This window comes from Betta splendens, chromosome 3 (genome assembly GCF_900634795.4).
Source record: "Betta splendens chromosome 3, fBetSpl5.4, whole genome shotgun sequence".
NCBI classification, from domain to species: domain Eukaryota; kingdom Metazoa; phylum Chordata; class Actinopteri; order Anabantiformes; family Osphronemidae; genus Betta; species Betta splendens.
In genome coordinates, this window is record NC_040883.2 from 11,607,026 (window position 1) to 11,620,600 (window position 13,575).

General features: G+C 44.2%; 1 protein-coding gene across 12 annotated transcripts in view; it reads left to right on the plus strand.

The window, feature by feature from the left end:
• Positions 1-7,183: 7,183 nt before the first annotated feature.
• esrrga (estrogen-related receptor gamma a) overlaps positions 7,184-13,575 on the plus strand; it is a 103,298-nt gene continuing 96,906 nt past the window's right edge. For 7 of the 12 annotated variants that reach the window (XM_055507191.1, XM_041070133.2, XM_041070130.2 and 4 more), the window contains exon 1: positions 7,189-7,324. The gene's annotated coding sequence lies outside the window, so the exon portion shown is untranslated. Of the gene's footprint in view, positions 7,325-13,575 lie in introns of all 12 variants that reach the window. The other 5 variants (XM_055507193.1, XM_041070134.2, XM_041070138.2 and 2 more) reach the window with 3 other exon arrangements.

A 13,575-nucleotide genomic window follows, 5' to 3' on the forward strand; every position in this document is an offset into this window, starting at 1 on the left:
CACACACAGTGTGTCTGCCACCCCCTTTGGCAGGACACAGATGCCCTGCTCTGCTCTTTTCTCCTCCCTCCTCCTCTCACCATGTTTGTTGGCTGTCTGTCACATACTGACAGGCAGAGGTGCGCGTCTTTATATACTGCAGCGTGTTGCTGCTGCGCTTCAGTGAACTTCTCTAAGGCGGCTGGTGTCTCAGGCATCTCATACAATAGCTTGATAACGTTTTAACATTTTGTCACATAATAAAAAAAAAATTATATATATATATATATATATATATATATATATATATATATATATATATATATATATATATATATATATATATATATATATACAGTTAATAAAAAATATCAAATCTCAATTTTTTTTTTAAACAAAAAATGTTTTTTATTATTATTATTATGACATCACTGGACTCGCTGGACTAAACGTATACTAGCAAAAGTAGAAAACAATAGTGTGCCATCTATGTGAGGTCTGGTAGGAGGTGGAGGCAGAGCGAGGCAGCGAGCTATGCAAAAAACAAGATGTGATGTGACAGCAGCCACGGGGCCGCTACCTGTGGGGCCCGCAGACAGAGATTCATAGGGCCACGACACGCAGCCCGGCCTGGCCCCGGGACCTGCCAGCCGTCACCTCTCCCTCCGCTGCATGAGGGCTTCGAGGCACACACACACACACACACACACACACACACACACACACACACACACACACACACACACACACACACACACACACAGGGCAGGACCTGGCAGTGAAATCAGAATGAGAACAGAATCTCCCCAAACTAAACTGACCTCTAATTAGTGCTGTTGGCAAAGTGGCTCCTCCCAAACACACATGTAGAACACAAACACACACACTTGGGGGCATAGTTGTGTGTGTGTGACGTGAACATAACTCCAGTCTGTGCATTGCCAAGTTGCACCTTATTTAACTTGTAAGCTATTTAAAATGAGGTCCATTCCACTCGAAGCCCAGTGTCACCGTGGCTCCTTCCTCCTCCCGTCTCACACACACACACACTCGCACTAAACTCTCCCAGGGACCGTGTCTGTCTGCTGCTGGGTCCTGGCCACAGTGTTTATTTACCGAAAGCAAAGACATGCAGGTTATAAGTAGAAGCAGTGTTTAGGGTGAAAACTTCAGATTGTTTATTGATTTTTATTTGTGTTGCTGAATAAGTCTGTCGGACCATGATGTGCTGGTGGGGCTTCGCTCGGGGCCCTGCATTAGACACACACATGCAGACAGAGATACACAGGAGCATGTGGCTGGACACACACCAAAGTCGTAACATGCGTCTGGAGCTGAAGGGATTCAGCTGACATTTTACTGTAGGTTTGTATCACTACATTTAAAAAAGGCATCTGTTTTAACATTGTGCTGCATCTATTTCTAAGTGCAAAATCTGCAAAAAATGCTGATGGGATTTTCCCCGCTGTGGGACTAATAAAGGCATTCTATCATCTCCCCTATTTTCAAAATAAAGCGTTAGGAAGATAAGGACGCAATCACGAAATCCTGCGTGAAATCTGCATCAGGAACGAACTGGAAACCCAAATAACAGAGGGCAAGGAGGAATCCCAGCGAAACGCTGCGAGGAGGGAACGAAACGGGAACATTTGGACTTCCTTCAAGTCATTCATCTGCATCTCGCAGCAGACTGGATGTGCTGGCCGGCTAATGACGGCGACAGACGCTTAATGCCTTCCTCACAATACCGACGCCATAAAACACAAGGCAAACAGGCGTCACCCCAAAGCGTTGTCTGTCGAGCCATCACCTTAACTACGCTGGCGACCGCACCGCGAGCGGAGGGTGGGAGGCGACGGCGGCGGAGGCGCGTGACGGGAGGGGCCGCCTGGAACAAGAAGGGGAGGAAGATTAATTGACACTCAGAGAATGAAAGCGTGCGTGTGTGTGTGTGTGTGTGTGTGTGTGTGTGTGTGGGGCAGACACTGAGCTGGCAGATGAATGAGCAGCCTCTTAGGTAAATGGCAGGGAGTATTGCACTGTCTGTCTGTCATGGTGATTAAAGGTACCGCCAGCGCGCGCGCTCGGCACAGCTCCGCGAACGCCGTGATGACCAGTGCGACAGCACGTGGAAGACCTTTATTCTGAAAGTCGCCAGCTGCTGCGGCTTGAAAGCGCTCGACTGTACAGATGTTGGACTTCAGCCGGTGAAGTCTAAGCAGCTATGGGTGTGAGATCAAGAGACGGATCAGGGGTCGGTCTCCGTGGCGTCCGTGAATGAAGCCCAGATTAATCTGAGCGGACCTACAGAGCCGTGGGACAGCGGCTCTGGATTAGTCTGTCCCCCGCCTACTCACAGCCTTTATCTACCAGCCATGATGGACACAGCTGAAGTCAGGGAGAGTCTGCTCGGGAGCCTGGCGCCTGCAACACATACAGCCGAGTGCCATAATGCACACGTCGGGCTCTTCACTGCAGAAAGTCTTTTTTATCGTATCGGTTTTTATCGTCAGCACGTGTCTGACTTTGAATTGTAATCATTAGGGTTACTGGCATTTGTGTATGTGAGCTGCTGAGACAAAGAGACGGGTCCATGTGTGTGTGTCGCCTTCCACTCGCTTGTGTGTGCATGTGTGTGCGTGCGTGCGTGTGTGCGTGCGTGCGTGTGTGTGTGTGTGTGTGTGTGTGTGTGCGTGCATGCGTACATGTGCACGTGTGTGTGCATGCCTGCGTGCGTGTGTGTGTGTGTGTGTGTGTGCATGCGTGCGTGCGTGTCTGTGTGTGCGCGTCACACATCTGTTGCTGTGTGCAGTAATTTGCGTTCGCAGCTTGGCGCCCTGGTAATTATTCAGACGCTACCTTTTGCTCCGACATTAAAAGCCTTCATCTGGCTGACATGAAACAGCGGAGAACCCGATAAGGCTTCAAACGCCGCCTGCCGTCCAAAGAGAAGCGGGAAAGGTGAAGAGATGCATGGTGGGATAGATGGGATTGTTTTTCTCCTGGTGTCTTGCGCCGGCGTTGCTCTTATACAGTAACCGCACCACAAAATATGTGATCACTGAAAGAAGGGAAATGAAATTAATATTCTGAACCAGCTTCTGGAATAAATGACATGCATTCTGTACTGTGCTGTCTTTTGAATTCCGGGGGGGGGGGGTGCAGGGGGAGAGGGTGAGATGGACAGAATGGGAAGATGTGACTGGAAAGACACCAGCGGCAGGTCTGCACTCCTACGTCTACACTTAGTCCTGTTCCGACAGAGTGAGTCAATACTTGCATGTCCACAAATCTCATTACAGCAGATAAATGTTTGTCCTGTCGGTTTCCTCTGTTTGGGACAGAGCGAACTCCTCACTGGCGTCGTGGAACATGTGTGGCACACTTTGCTGGTGCGTCTTTTCACGAGCTCCCACCTGCGTCCTGGTGCTGAGCTCGGCCTCATTTACAGCTCCCGCCTTGTGAGTCTTGACTCATGGACCACACGTTAATGGGCCGCGTTCGATTTGAACAGACTGAGAGCGGAGCCACTGACTTGTAAATAAACATAACCTATACAGTATCTATGACAAATATATTAAATACATCACATTTTAGTTCATGTTTGTTTCCCTGATGTCGCTCATACAATTGTTTTCTGAGGCTCTGAGGTTCTGGCCTGCAGATACTGAACCGAATCCAGATCAATCTGTCATCTTCTGCGTGGGACGTTCAGTTGCTGAGTAACTGCATCTTGAATGGCTGGATTTTCTTAGATCCAACTAGCGCTGCTGTCCAATTATCAATTAAAGCAAGTGCAACCATAATATTTGATGTGACTAAAAGCTGCTCTGTGACGCTGAAAAGCAGCCGCCGTACAGACAATTAGGGTGAACTCTGCATCGGCAAAATGAAATATTAAAAGGCGGTGTGCGCTCTGATGTGTTTTTGCAGCGTGGAGGAGGCCTCACTGTGGGGAATCCGTCCGCTGGGTTCCCCGACTAAAGACAACAAACCACAGATGAGCTGGAAATTTGCTAAAAATCCACACACGTTGTTTCTCAGGAGACTCCCTTCGTCTTCCTTTATGCTTGTTATCATCACGGAAACAAGTGAGTTTGTCTGCACATCCATATTCATCACTTGGGTCTGCATGAATATTAATTCTGACTTAAAGAAGAAAATAAATGAGGGAGAAGGAAATATGACACTGGCAGAGCCTGCGTGTGTCTGTCGCTGCCTTCTCCTGTACCCACGTGTTCATCCCAGTCTGGCTCCTGTTCTGGATAATTGTCAACAACTGGTCTCAACTCCACAATAATGTATGTGTGACATTCTTCTGGTACAGTATGTTCACAGCAGCCATTGAATTCTGCACCGTTTAAATCCAGCCTACGTACGTACGTTGTTACAGCTCTGTTCGTCTTAATCCTGTAATTCCCGTTTCTTTCTGAGCTTCGCGGGTCCCCTCATTTTTTTCACTGCCATCTTCGAGTCTCATTGCTGCTAACGACGCTGGCTCATCTTCCTAAATTGAGTTTTGTTGTAAGTACAGGCCAGGATTATTATCATTTCCTGGCCAGCAGTTAAATTAGAAGTAGTTTAATTACACTGCGATTGTCTTCAGTGATTGAATTTCAGCTTAACCCTCTGAGAACCCACACGAGGAGCAGAGCTCTGAGGGGAAATGCCTTCGTTTGAGCCGAAGAGGAAGGAAGAACAACTGTTTTACTTTTTACATTCTGCTATAATGTTGCTTGTTGGAATAAAAACCATTAACTGCTTCCTGCAAAGCATCTACTTTAGGAGTTAGACTTATCACAAGCTCTACTGTCTGATGACGTGACTTATGCAATCAAATTAACTGAATGTTTAACATTTCCCATGGGGTCGGTGTCATAGTCATACATTGGAAAGTTGCTTTATAGGCTTCTGTATGATTAATTAAAGATGTTTTTTGTGTCACGTTTTAGCCTAGGTCATTTGTTAAAGCTTAAAAAAACGATTTAAATGGTAGAATACTGTATGTACAGTACACACACGTCCAGTGGTCAACCGGAATAAACATCAATTTATGAACAGATTAATTATGTGTTCACTCGTGTCACTTTGTATTTATTACACACAATGTAATAAATACAAAGTGTCACAAAAAGACAAAATGCCACAAACCATGTTTTTAATTAGTTTTCAGAAGGGGTGAGATTGTTTTACAGTTTTTCAAAGCCAAAACGTCATCTTCACACGACCCTAACATACTCTGGTCAAGTTTCCCAAACCTGTGTGTCTGTATTCATCTGTTTAAGTGTGAGCCATCTGGAGCCTGACCTGAGCCTGCCAGGACACACAAAGCCAAAATGTAGCGCTGCTCCAAGGGCTTGTACACACACACACACACACACACACACACACACACACACACACACACACACACACACACACACACACACACACACACACACACACACACACACACACACTGACTAAAACTTAACTTACCGTCATAATATTTTGCACATGTGTAAACAACAGAGTGAGCTTTTCTTCTACATCTCTAATTTTCTCGAAGACAAAAACGAAGACAAACCTTCAGATGAGACTTCACAGCTGATCATAGAGCTGAGTCTGGAGATGTCATCCAAAATTATTCTACTTCCACACAAGTTCACCTGGATGACTGGACTGGAGACTTTACCAACAGGTGTCTCACATCCCACGGAAGCAGTAGGAGACACATGAATGCAGCATTGCCCAGCTATGTTTTAGTTAACAGTTACAGTAAAATCGAGTATGTTGCTCCTCTGAGGTTGGACCTAAAACTGTGACTGTGCTAAAAGTGTGAGTTCTGACCTTTGCACATGACTGTACAACAAATTTTATGTCCACACTGTGGCAGCACAAACTAGTGTGGTCGTAAGCACAACATTGTTTATTAACTTGTTGTCAGATGACAGTTTGCAAATGACATACTGTATTATGCGACGTTCCTTAGGAGTCATGCTGGGAGGACGTCTGCCTGGGTGAAGCCTCTCTGTCCTATTAATCGTGGGTGTAAAAATGGAAATTGACAAAATTGAAAAATGTAATTACATAAATTGTTGCTTCATACTCATATTGGTGGTAATTGGAGCTTCCATGCAGGACTCCTTGATGGAAGCTTCTGCCTCATCCCCCATATCACAATACTTGTCAGTTGCTATCAATAGATTCATAACAGAAAGGTGGCACCTAATAAATATGCCATGATGGGCGCAACAAATCAGGCCTTGCCTCAGATTTATGCCCTTAATAACTCTATTTGGCATAATGCTGACACCTGCTCTGCCAGGCAAAATGGAACTAAATATTTCAATCAATGCCAACGCATAAAGAACTCTTCTTCTCCCCTTGTTTTATCTTTGACTTTCCAACAGTGCTGCACTCAGCCCCTGTCTTTGTGACCTTTACTGCACTTAGGTATTAGTATCTGTATCTTTCCCTCTGAGGGTCTCTCTTCGTGCCCCCCTCGTTCAGAGCAGGAATCATCTGGCAGATCTCTTTTAGGTATTAGTTTATGGGCCATGACATAAGCTATGAATGAGAAACAACGGGAAAGACTTGAGAACATTAATCACAGAGCAACATATGGTAATAGACGGTTATCAATTCCCTTACACTCTGTGATTAAGGGAGGGAGAGGAGGAGGAGAAGCGAATAAAGAGGGGACGCGAGAAGACGAGATGCAGGAAGATAGACGAGGAACATGACGTCTTGGGGTGGGAGACGTTAGAAAAATAAAATAAAACAAGAGGGGACAAACAGACAAGCTTAAACTAAACTTTGATATGCTCTTTGAAACCATCAAGGTCAAGATTTCAGTTCAGTTCATCTGACCTGTCTTTAAATATTACCTTCAGTGCTCAGATATAAACACAGCACCAGCCCAGATGTTGAGGCTTCCTCGTCCTTCACTGTTCACCACCTCATACATTTATTGTAAAATGTTCGTGTTTGATCATAGGGGCTTAGTTTTATCTAATTACTTGAATGTAAACCATAACAGAATATAATAAAACAATTAAATCATTATATATAAATAAATAATAATTAAAAATATATTCTTTTGAGATGAAGCCCTTTGAACGAGCAGCCTAGTTTGTCAGAACATAAGATAAAACAAATGGATACTTATTATTTTAGGAATGAATATGATCATTTTAATGTTTGGTTTAAGCCAGTTTAAACGGTGTGGAAGTGGAAATAAAGGGTCGGTTGGATTCTATCACCGGGACAGCACTGGTCCTGGAGCCACGGGGTCCGTGGAGACGCTCCACGACGCGGCTACGTGGAGCAGACTCGTACAGTAGCTACGGCCAAGCAGACAGCGGTACAGTAAAGAAAACAGAACCACAACACGAACACGTCAGCTAGTTGAAAAAAGCTGTGACGTGGAGGCTTAGCTACCGTTGGTCTGGCTAACGGTAACTGGCGTTAGCTACTTTGGCTAAGTTAGCTAATAATACAGTGTGGACTCACCGTCCTGTACTGCATAGACGATTTGGTCAAGCGATGTTTTTGTGAAAAATCAAGAGTTAAATAGTAGATAAAGACAGTTAGCTAACGAACTTTTTATGCTAGCGTAGCTGAATGAATCACGTCAACACTAAGGTTTAACTCTAGCTACAGTTACAGTCGATGGTTGATTGAACGGGGGCTTAAAATTTAAAGCTCGGAACTTGTTGGACAGCAGTTTAGCTAGTGCATCTTTAATATGCACAGGTTCTGTAGGAACCACTACGAACTGTGTTATATACTGGTTTACATCCTATAGCTGTGTTTCAGTTTTATTTACTATTCAATTAACTCCAATTCACTGTTGGTGATGCTGTGTGCATTTAGGGTTAACAGGTCCAATATGGTTTATCGCAAAAACATTAGATGTAGTACCAGAGTAAAGTGGAACACATTCATGAAATAAAAATACATTTGTGTGATATTAAAACATTTGACAACTTGAATTTAGCAGCATCTGTGGAAACCTGTGATAACTTGGGCAAACAGGCGCCTGTGCTTGTGCGCCGTCCACTTTATACTGTCCCTGTAAATGACGTCATGGCGGAAACGCCATCGTTCCAGTTAATTTGAAGGAGCGTATTTCTGCCAGCCAATGGTAATATCTAAACAGCGATGTGTAAATACGATAAAAGGGTAACCTGACTCCACGGCCCGCTGCACCCACGCCTGTGCGGCTGCGTGACTCCTCCCGAGCATTTTGGTGGAGATTTATAGTCCATCCATCCTGCTCTCATCACCATGCGGCTGAATTATCTCATCGGTCAGATTAATCCACCGATTACATTTGATTTAATTTTCATAATAATTAAAGTGAACCATCACTAAAATTAAAAGCTTTCACAAGTGTGTGCGTGCGTGCATAGGTGTGTGTGAATGAGGGAGCGAGCGTGTGGGGGAGGTCGGATATCTGCATGCGTGCTCGGATGCATAGAAGGGGCTGTTGTGGTATTTGTGCGGCCGCGGACTCTTTTCTCCTTCTTTACTCTCTCCATCTTTTGGTCTCCTTTATTCTTCCTGTCTCTCCACCTGCTCCGTGAATCCCCACCAAGTGATTACATTGATAGGTGCAAAAGGAACAGTAGTGGACAGAAATGATTACATTTGCATATTGCACGCCTCATGCGTGCCTCTCGCCCTCCCACCCCCGGGAAACGAACCCCCCAGGCTCCCGAAGGCCTGGCCGTGGTGCTGAAGAGCCCCAGACCTTTGAGTGTGTTGAAAACCCCACATGGGCAGATTTAAAAACAACCCCAAACTCTTCGCTGGAGACCAAGTATGAGCAAAGCCTCCTGGTGCTGGGAGACAGTGTGTGTGTGTTATCTGCATTAGGTGGCAGCAAAGATACAGTACTCTGCCTCGCAGCCGGTGCACTTCCAGTGCAGAGTTTGTTAGCGTCTGTGAGAGGGGGAGACAGACAGAAACCCAGCATTCCAGTTGTCATGGGCCTAATGATTTTATGTATGTGTGTGTGTAATCCAGCTACTTCAGTTGAACATTAAGGTTTTTATACACTAGATGCAATGAGTATAAGCACAAGCGTGTCAAAGATAAACTGAGTTTATGCGTTGCCTTCATAAGAAACATAAAAACTCTCTTAAAGCTTTTTTCATTTATCCTGTTTTTATTATCATGGATGGTATGTGTCCACATAGTGTACTTCTTCAGCTGTAAGTGTTTTTGTTAAATTATAATTTCATTATTATAGATTATTTGTTTATTTTTTAACAAGCAGAATTATGTGTTTTGACTCCTGTCTGGTGTAAATGTGTTAAGACCTCATAAAAAGTAAAAATCTTTGCACCTTAAACAATTCAATACTTAAGATTAGGAAATCTTATCAGTGAGACAGTGGTCAGAACCGGTGGATCAGGGCACAGGCAGATCTTGGGTCAACAAAAGTACAGTGAACGAGCACTCAGCCTGATTCAGCGATATGAAGAGATAAAAACCTGGAGATCCACTAATATTCAACACATTCTGTCATGTGATGCAGCCAACAACAGCGATGCATTATTTATAAAACAGTGATGGGGCACCCTGTTAAGCCACCAGTAGGTAAAGCCGTGATGTGTTTGATGTATTCTAATTAAGAGCAGTAAAAAACTCAGTAGTGCAGCGCGGTGCAGAAATGGCATTTCTCTGACAGCTCGGAAAATTTGCCAATTCTGCATCCAATCCAGTAATTGCAGCCAGAATCCCACAGACAGGGCAAGAGAAAACCCAGTGCACAATGAACTAATGAAATCAAACGTGCGCTGTGGTTTTGCATGTTAATGCTGGCAGTGGGTGTCGATAGCGTTTAAAGATGTCAGCAGGTGGATAGCGAGATGGATGGCCCTCTGCCTGCCTTTCACTTCTCACCCCGAGGAAGTTAAACAGCATGTGCCTTAAATAGAAAACTTCAATATCTATTTAGAGAGACAGAGAGAAAGATAGAAGGGGAGAGGGATAAGAGAGAGCGAGTTAGAGAGTTGAAATACGGCAATAAGTCCCTGACCTCAAGTGCAGATTGCGACACATTGACACTGTTGTCATTTGTTAATCAATAGAAGTGCTATGCAGGCTATACATTTAATGGCATGAGATTGGCAAACCTGTAACAAAATTAGGGAAAGACTAAGACCACAGCCTGTTTCTCTCCTCAGTCAATTTACAAGCTCAATGACTTCCACAGTGCTGAGGGAAACATGACTTTGAGGCTCACCATCGAAATCCTGTGACTTCAGATGTTCACCCAAGCATTTTAGCTGTAAATCTATGTTCTATTACACTTAAACACATTTGCCAGTGGAAACCAACTGTTTTTGACAGCGTTCTACAGTGGAACGAGGCTCACGCGTTGGGCTCAAGTTGGGCTGTTATCCTAAGGTTATAGTCTTGGTGGCTTGTGTGCATGTGTCATTGTAAAACCCACCCTCATTATGCTCCATCTTCATTAATAACAGCTATGCTTTTTAATTTCTCATGCGCTGGCTAAATTAAATGTGTCATCCTTTAGAATAAATAGTTTACATCTCATGCGGCCTCTCTGTGGCCGTCCTTCTCCTCCTCTCTCTATTTTTACCAGGCACACACACAGACACTGAGGCGCTTTGGGATAATTTACAGGATAAATAAAGCATTGCTCCAATTAGTCTTAAGTCAAATAAATTAGTCATAAATTCAATCAAGTGCATTTTATGTGGATGAGATTCATGGTGTTGATTGCTGTAGAAATATATTCACTAGACAACAGCATTATATTAGTAGCAGGAAGTAAAGATGATACGATGCATAGTAATCACTTGTTAAGCATATTAAGGGTAATACAAGAAAAAACAAAGTAACAAAGTAGCAAAAAAAAGCCAGTGATGAATTAGAAACTTTGCTTCCTCATTTTTGATTATTGGATTTTATTTGTAGTTTGAAAATTGAATAAATTAAAATGAATGTGTGAGTAATTGAGTTTTTTAATTTTCTTTACCGTTTTTAACCACCACCGTTGTTTTTAACTAGACCTTTAACTAGTTCTGGCTGTAATCTCTGCTACACACAAATGTCTGAGCCTTGGTAAAACCTTAGTGGGGTTTTTGAAGGGTCTAGTGGGTCACTAGTCTTTTTTCTGCGGTTCCCCCTAAAAAGTCCTGACCTATACACGTAGTTCAAAAGAATCTGCTGTGCCAGGGATCAGGCAGGAGGCAAGTTGCCCTGCCTCCTGGAATAAAAGTCCACAGACACATCATCACACAGTAGATGCCATCTGAAGGAACACTTCTCTAACAAAGTTAGGGGCGGATGAGTCGCTGCTGCTAAGTCGTCTCCTCTTTTTGTTTTTGTCTGAGTTTATTACTTATTTTTCTTTCTGTCCTCTTTGTTCATTGCTGTTTCCGTCCTCAGATTTTATTTTTTATCGCCACGCTCTTTTCTCTTACTATTGTTGGCCGTTGTTCTCAGCCTCTCCCTCACCCTCGTGCTCTCTCACTTCTTTCCTGTTCCCACTGTGCTCGCTTCGTCTCTAGGGCCTTGACCTCTCGCTGTGACCCCGCCGGGCTGCAATGACTTTGATACACAGTACAGCCTAGTTGGTAGAAGTCAGTGCAGAGGCTACAGATATGAGCTGCAAACTTTTTCTCTATAGTCAGCGTAAAAGTATGTGTGTGAATAGATCCTGTTGCATGCAAGTCCTCCATCGTGTGTGTGTGTGTGTGTGTGTGTGTGTGTGTGTGTGTGTGTGTGTGTGTGTGTGTGTGTGTGTGTGTGTGTGTGTGTGCTGGATCCTGTTGCACGGTGAGTCCTCTATCAGTGTCTGCCTCCTGATCTGATTGATTGTTCTGGGTAAATTAGGACTGGGTGCTGGTGATGGGTACAGGAGTGAGTTACACTCCTCACCCCCGTCCTTGCCCTCCACCCTCCTCTCTGTCCCGCCTTTTATCATCTTCCTTCGTGTCCTCATCCTTGCCTTCACCTGTTCTTCCTACACCTTTTTCTCTTTTACATCTCTCCTTTCTCTTCATAGTCACTTGACTTTGTCCTCGTGGTCTACGTCACAGTTGTAAAGTGCAACTGTTATATGGCATCTGTTAATTATGCACAGTCAGAATGATGCCAGTGAACGGATATACTAGGAACTTTGTGTGATCTTGACTGTCTCTCATTCTATTCAAAACATAAATTATAATCCTATTTTGCAGAATACCTTGTGCCAGTGTTTCATTGCATGATGACTTAAGGTCAGGCTTTTGTGGATTCAGGTACATTGGCATGAACCACTGCGAGAAAGGCCTTTAGTTTTGGGGCATTACTGTACCTTGTGGCTCTTTCTGGATTATTACATGTCTGGCTCTTAGTATTGTTTTGTTGGGGAGGGATGTTAAGTGTTTGTGCACTTTGCGCTACAGTAAATTTAAAAATCAAAAGCAAGCGTGTTGATCTGCTAGTGACCAGTGTGCACTGACCTACAGTATTTCTTAGATTCTGTGAATGACTTTTCTTTCTAGTGGTTTATATATTAAAGCTCATATCAACTCTGTTTTGGTGACACTGAATTACACTGAGCTACTCTTCTCCTCTCCAAAGATACTTTTTGCTTATAAACTGCTGAATTAGCAAGATTCCAAAGGCTGCTAGGAAATCTCGGGAAACTAGACCCCCCTCGTCCATAAATAGATGTTTGTTTCTGCTCCCTCCGTTTGTTTGTGGAGCCTCTTTCTGAATCGGGCCGGCAGGGACCATGTTTCAGGAAAGACAGCTTTTCTTCTCTTCTATATTCTTCTCTTCTCCATTTTTACCTAGTCTGGACTTGATGTGCTGGGTATTATATTGTGCGTCATTGTCATATAGTTGTGTAAATGACTATTTTGTGACATTAAATATATTTGAAGCTGCCACTGGTTTTATTGTGAGCTGTGTCCTGCAGTCAGTCTCTGGCTCTGTCTGCAGAATGCTGGTGTCCTGGAGTGGCACATCAGTTTGGTCAGTTTACCCAGCGCTCCTTCCTCTCCTGTTTCTCCCTCCCATCCTCTTTCTATTGCTTCCTCGTTCTCCTACTACACAGCAATTGAGAAAAGACCGAAGCCCTGCTTCATGGCGTAAAGAATGCGCTCTGCCTCTCAGCTGCAGACGGAGAGAAGAGAAGAGAGGAGAGGAGAGAAGAGGAAAGGGGACAGAGGGAAAAGGAGGGAATAAACAGGAGGAGAAAGGCAGCAGCACACTTGCATCTGTTGTGGCACCGTCCTGCAACCTAGAAGCGAATGAGAGAATCTGAGAGAGGTAGAGATAGTATGCCAGAGCTAGAAGAGAGAGAAAGAGGGGACATGTCAGACAGCCATGTCCTTGAGAACTGCACCACAACTCTTTGAAGAGAAGCGGGAGATGGTGTGAGTAACGTGCATCTCAGTGGGACGTGTGCTTTGTGTGTCTGTCTATTTGTTGCATAGTTGTGTGTGTGTGCGCATGCGCGCGTGTGTGTGTAACCTGCTGCTTGCATGCTGACCTGCCAAGTTCACAGTGAAGGGGGCTTGGCTGCAGATCGTCTCTGCTATTGTCTGCCTGCCTAAGTGTTGCTGACAGGGGATTATGGCAAAT